The sequence below is a fragment of the Colobus angolensis genome, unplaced genomic scaffold (assembly GCF_000951035.1).
Source record: "Colobus angolensis palliatus isolate OR3802 unplaced genomic scaffold, Cang.pa_1.0 Scaffold330, whole genome shotgun sequence".
NCBI lineage: Eukaryota > Metazoa > Chordata > Mammalia > Primates > Cercopithecidae > Colobus > Colobus angolensis.
Genome location: NW_012116600.1, coordinates 2833757 through 2839018, shown reverse-complemented (window position 1 = coordinate 2839018; position 5262 = coordinate 2833757). Strand labels below are relative to the sequence as shown.

The window sequence follows — 5262 nt, the reverse complement described above, 5'->3', positions numbered from 1 at the left end:
CACTGGTAAATAATAATAGCTTATAGGAATGGAACCAAGGGTTTACTCTTGTTAGGCACTGTTCTTAGTATGCATTATCCCATTTCAATCTCATGGAGGTAGCTATTATTATTATCCCCATTTTACAGATGAGAAAACTGAGGATTGCCCAAAGTCACACAACAAGGAATGGGCAGAACTGGGACTTGAAGGCAGAGCTGTCTGATGTCACACACTTAACCACACATATATCTTCTCTTTCTCTCTCACAGCTTCTCACGAGGTAGAACTTTAGAACCTGGTGTGTTTCTGGCTGGAGCATAGCAGCTCTTCTACAACTTTGCTGTAGTTTCTACTGAATATTTTGGTTTGCAAATATAAAGGATTCTCTGAAGCACAACCTTAAACAAAGTATGGTAGACAGCTGGGAGAGGAAAACTGCAGACAGAAAAATGTGGCCGGATGCTCTGGGGGCGGGCGGCAGCGATGTTCGGCCAGGTGGCTCCAAAGAGAGGAAGCGGTGACGCATTGAGGTAAGAGGGCTGACAGATGAAACCACATGGACCCCAAGACAGAGTGGAAGGAGGGTGCCTTAAATATTGTAGGGTGTGCTTTTATCAGGTTATGAGAATGCAGTTGGGATACAGGTTTGCTTTCTCTTGCCTGTATCATCGGAGTGATGATTCAGATAAATTTAAAAATTACTTTATCCTGAAGTATGTCTGATGTGAAGAGGCTTAAATAATATCTTAGGATTAAGAGTCAGGAGACCTAAATTATTGTTCGGATATGCACCACTTAGTTTAGGTGTGTGATCTTTTGCAAGTCCCTCAACTTCTCTCATTGTAGGTTTCTTCCCTTCTAAAACAAGGGAGTTGGGTTACTGAACTGCAAGAACTTTTCTAGCTCTAGACTGCTCTGATTGTCTCTAGCACTGGAAATTTAGACACAATTAGAAGGCACGTTTCTAGCCCTTTAGACCTACACTGCCTAACTTAGTAGCCACACGTGGCCATGGAACACTTGAGATGTGGCTAACATGACTAAATTTTCAATTTTATTTCATCGTCATTAAATTTAGAGTAAGAAACTGATATTCTATTTAGTTATTGAAAAACTTTGTTTATTTTTGAGACAGAGTCTCGCTTTGTCGCCCAAGCTGGAGTGCAGTGGCACACGATCTCGGCCAACTGCAACCTCTGCCTCCTGGGTTCAAGTGATTCTCCTGCCTCAGCCTACCAAGTTGCTGGGATCATGGGAAGCTGTCAACATGCCTGGCTAATTTTTGTATTTTTAGTAGAGATGGGGTTTCACCATGTTGGCCAGGCTGGTCTTGAACTCCTGACCTCAAATGATCCACCCACCTTGGACTCCCAAAGTGCTAGGATTACAGACATGAGCCAACGCACCTAGTGTGAAAAACTTTACTATGTTCAAAACAACTTAGGAATATGAATCTGCTTTTTGCAACAGTAAATTTTGTGAAATCTAAATACAGATTAAGTGAAAATTTGGCATGCGAATTGAGACAGGCTGTAAGTATAAAATACACACCAAATTTAAGACAATATTAAAAAAGGAAGTAAAATAATTTTTATTTTACTATAAATATTTTAAAATAAAGTCTCAATAATTTAATTATGTTGATTACATGTTGAAATGACAATGTTTTAGAAATATTGGGTTAAATAAATGTTAAAATTAATTTTATCTGTTTACTTTTAAAAATATGACTACTAGAACATTCGCCAATGTGCATGGCATTTTTTCTGGGTAGCTTTTACAGGACAGGTTATACACTATAAACTGCAGTGAGTGGTTGGATTGGCATACTGGCCCTAGTTGAACATTAATGTTTTGGAGAGGAAAAACTGTGTCACCCTTTAAGGAAGACACTTGTACCAGTCTGAGTTATTATTCTCATCAGACAAAACATGCCCCAATTTCCTTTGCTAATAGTGTTTCAAGAGAGTCAGGCAATGTGGGGTCTCTTAGAGTCTCTCATTCTCAGTGCTTTCAAAATTGCAATTTGTTGTAGGCACCATGGGTAAATGCACTGTGACATCTCCATCTGAGTACACTCACCATTCCTACCTCCAGAGAGGGGATCTGTTTGGAGGAGCCTGTCTCCATTCAGTGAGCACCCCTGTTGGGTGGGGGGTTGAGCCATACCCCTTCAGAGGCTGTTGGCCTTGCCTGTGTCTGGCTACCCTGGCTACTTTTAGCCTGGCCACAGGTTTCTGGTGTATTCCGTTCTTTTTTTTTTTTTTTTTTTTTTTTTGAGACAGAGTCTTGCTCTGTCACCCAGGCTGGAGTGCAGTGGCCAGATCTCAGCTCACTGCAAGCTCCGCCTCCCAGGTTCACGCCATTCTCCTGCCTCAGCCTCCCAAGTAGCTGGGACTACAGGCGCCGCCACCTCGCCCGGCTAGTTTTTTGTATTTTTTAGTAGAGACGGGGTTTCACCGGATTAGCCAGAATGGTCTCGATCTCCTGAACTCGTGATCCGCCCGTCTCGGCCTCCCAAAGTGCTGGGATTACAGGCTTGAGCCACCGCGCCCGGCTAGGTGTATTCAGCTCTACACAGGTAGTAGAGCTTGTTTTGCCTTTTCCACATAAATTCTTCAGAAGGAGGGTGTGTCAGTGGCTAGAGTTTTGAGTTTGAGGCCTTCTTCTCTGTGCAAAACCCTCCTTTTCTGTTATCTATAGGGAGTAAATATGGAATCAGTGAGAGTCACTTTCCTGATCATTATGTGGTCAGTATGAGGTGACTGACTTGGTGTGACTGGGGAAGGTCCCTTCCCTGGACAGAATATGGTGAGTGTCTTGCCATTACCAGAGAGGATCGCCTGCCCTGGCCACGTGTGGTAAGTCACTTGCAGTGACTGTGAAGGATCACTCCTAGTCAGTGTGTGATTACTAACCTGGAGTGATCGGGGAGGACCACTGCATTTGTTTGCTCAGGCTGTCATAACAAATACCACAGAGCAGACGGCTTTAACAGACAGTTCTGGAGGCTAGAGGCCCTTGATCAAGATATCAGCAGGTCTTGTTTCTTCTGAGACCTCTCTGCTTGCTTTGCAAATGGCCACCTTCTTGTTATGTCCTCACAGGGTTGACCCTTAGTGTTGTATGTGTCCTAATTTATTATTATCAGGACACTGGTCATCTTGGATCAGGGGCCACTCATCTCGTTTTACCTTAATTACTTCTTTAAAGGCCCTATCTCCACATAACAGTCATACTCTGAGTTCCTGAGGGTTAGAATTTCAACGTATGAACTGGAAAAGAACACAACTGAGCCCATAACCACCACCATCCATGGTCAGACTGTGTCATTCAGGGAAGGTCAACTTAATGAACTGTGTGGTCAGAGGCAATGACCACAGAATGACCATCAGCTCACCTGGAGATTTCCTACTCGAGGGAATGAGAGCAAGAACATAATCTTTGACATGGTTATGAATGAGTTTAGGTAAATGAGGTGGATGGAGGAATGTGTTGACTTCTGAATTTTCCTGCGAGGCCACAGATGTACTGTCTCCTCCTCAGCACCATGAATTCCTTGTTACTTGAACCACAGTGCCTGAGACCAAGTGCAGTTGAATGTCCTTGGGATAGTGTGATAAATCCTAGTTAACAAATCTGACATCAGGCACAAGGGTTAACAACCTATTTAGGGTCATAAAAGAAACACAAACTATCAGCCCTGCACCAAAGAGCATAAGGCAGAGGTGATCAGGCTGGGAAGAGAAAGTAGGAATCAGCAGAGTTCTGATTCCTGAAGAGGGTAACCTTCTTAAAGTCAGAAACTGATGAACAGGTGTGGATGAGGAGGATGGTGATAAGCTGGAGCTAAGGCAGAAGCAGGAAAATGCAAGACATGACAATATCCCTAGGAGGCTGGCTGATTACAGCAGAGGTATTGTGACCAAGAGGACTGGCTTACAGTGGTGCCAGAGAGAGAAAAGTCTGTGTCTAGGTGTGAAGTGATGTGGGATTGGATTAGTGATGGGGAGGATGGGGTGAGTGTGAGAAGGTTGCCAAAAGCTGGCAAATGATGAAATGTTGAAATTAAGGAGGTCCAAAGTTAAACACACAACCCCAAAACCCACCGTAATGATGTAATCCTGTGACCACCATGAGGTTACTAGTTTGGGTACTGGTGCTGAGACCTCTGGAATGCAACACCTATGTTCATGAAAGAAAAGATGGAAACGGTCTCATTGCTTACGGATTCTTAGACCCCAGAAAAGTTAATTCCAGTGTGTGCCATTTTGTTTATTTTCATCCTAACTTTAGGCTTCTCTAGTCAGCCCAATTGTTAGCAACGAGACATTAGATAGATGGAAGCAATATTCTTCATTTGACAAGGTTTAGGGGCAAGACATTATTAAACCGGGATGAGTTAACGTAAGTAACAACAAACAGACTTCATAAAAAGGGCTGTGATGTATTCTATACCTTTTTCTTGGGGAAAATGCTGAGGGAAAGGGAAACAGCTAGCTTCATAGGAATTTGCTTGGCTTGGTGGGATAGAACAAGAAAACCTGTCCTTTATATGTTAACTGAGCATTAAGTCTTTTGAAAGCAAGAGGACGACTCCACTCCCAGTATCTTTTCCCAAGGAAGGGCTTTCTGCAATTATCTTAAATGTCCTCTGAAACCAATCCTAGATTACATAACTAATCCCATATATGTATGAGTATGTGTGTATCCTATACATATAAACTAGGATTATATATCTATGTAAAACATTTGTGTCTTGCACAGAACTTTGAAATTTTCCACTGTCTTCAAAGGGTAACAGATCTTGAGTACGTTGCTGAGGGCTTTCATCTTTTTCCTTGGCACCATATATGCAAAATCGGTTATTCAGCCTATTGGGACCCTCCCTACATTGCCTTCAGTCAATGCCTCAGAAGGGACACCATTCGCGATAGCAGACTTTAGCAGTGGGGTCCAGGTTCCATAAATCCCCAACTGATGTTGACGCTCCGAGGACCCTCTGCCAAGTTGAAGAAAACTGGGTTCTCCACTTAGACAGTAGGTTCAGGTCCTAAGGAAGATTCCCAGGAAGAGTCAGAAAATAGGTCTTTGGTAGGCACTGAAGTTTGGTAACTAGTTGCAGGCAGCTGGGACGAATCTTCCGGCTTCCTTCTCCCGGGTCTCCGGATATTCACACCTCTCGACTGACCTCTCTGAAGGTAGGAAGGAGTGCACCCAGCAGGAGCTCCAGCCCTGCGCGCCTCCTCTGCAGCACCGCCCCTCCGCCCCTCCCTCGCG

General features: G+C 43.7%; 1 protein-coding gene across 1 annotated transcript in view; it reads left to right on the top strand.

The window, feature by feature from the left end:
* Window positions 1–234: 234 nt before the first annotated feature.
* The window catches only part of STK17B (serine/threonine kinase 17b), a 43321-nt gene continuing 38293 nt past the window's right edge, over window positions 235–5262 (top strand). The window contains exon 1 of the mRNA XM_011952059.1: window positions 235–512. The gene's annotated coding sequence lies outside the window, so the exon portion shown is untranslated. The remainder of the gene's footprint in view (window positions 513–5262) is intronic.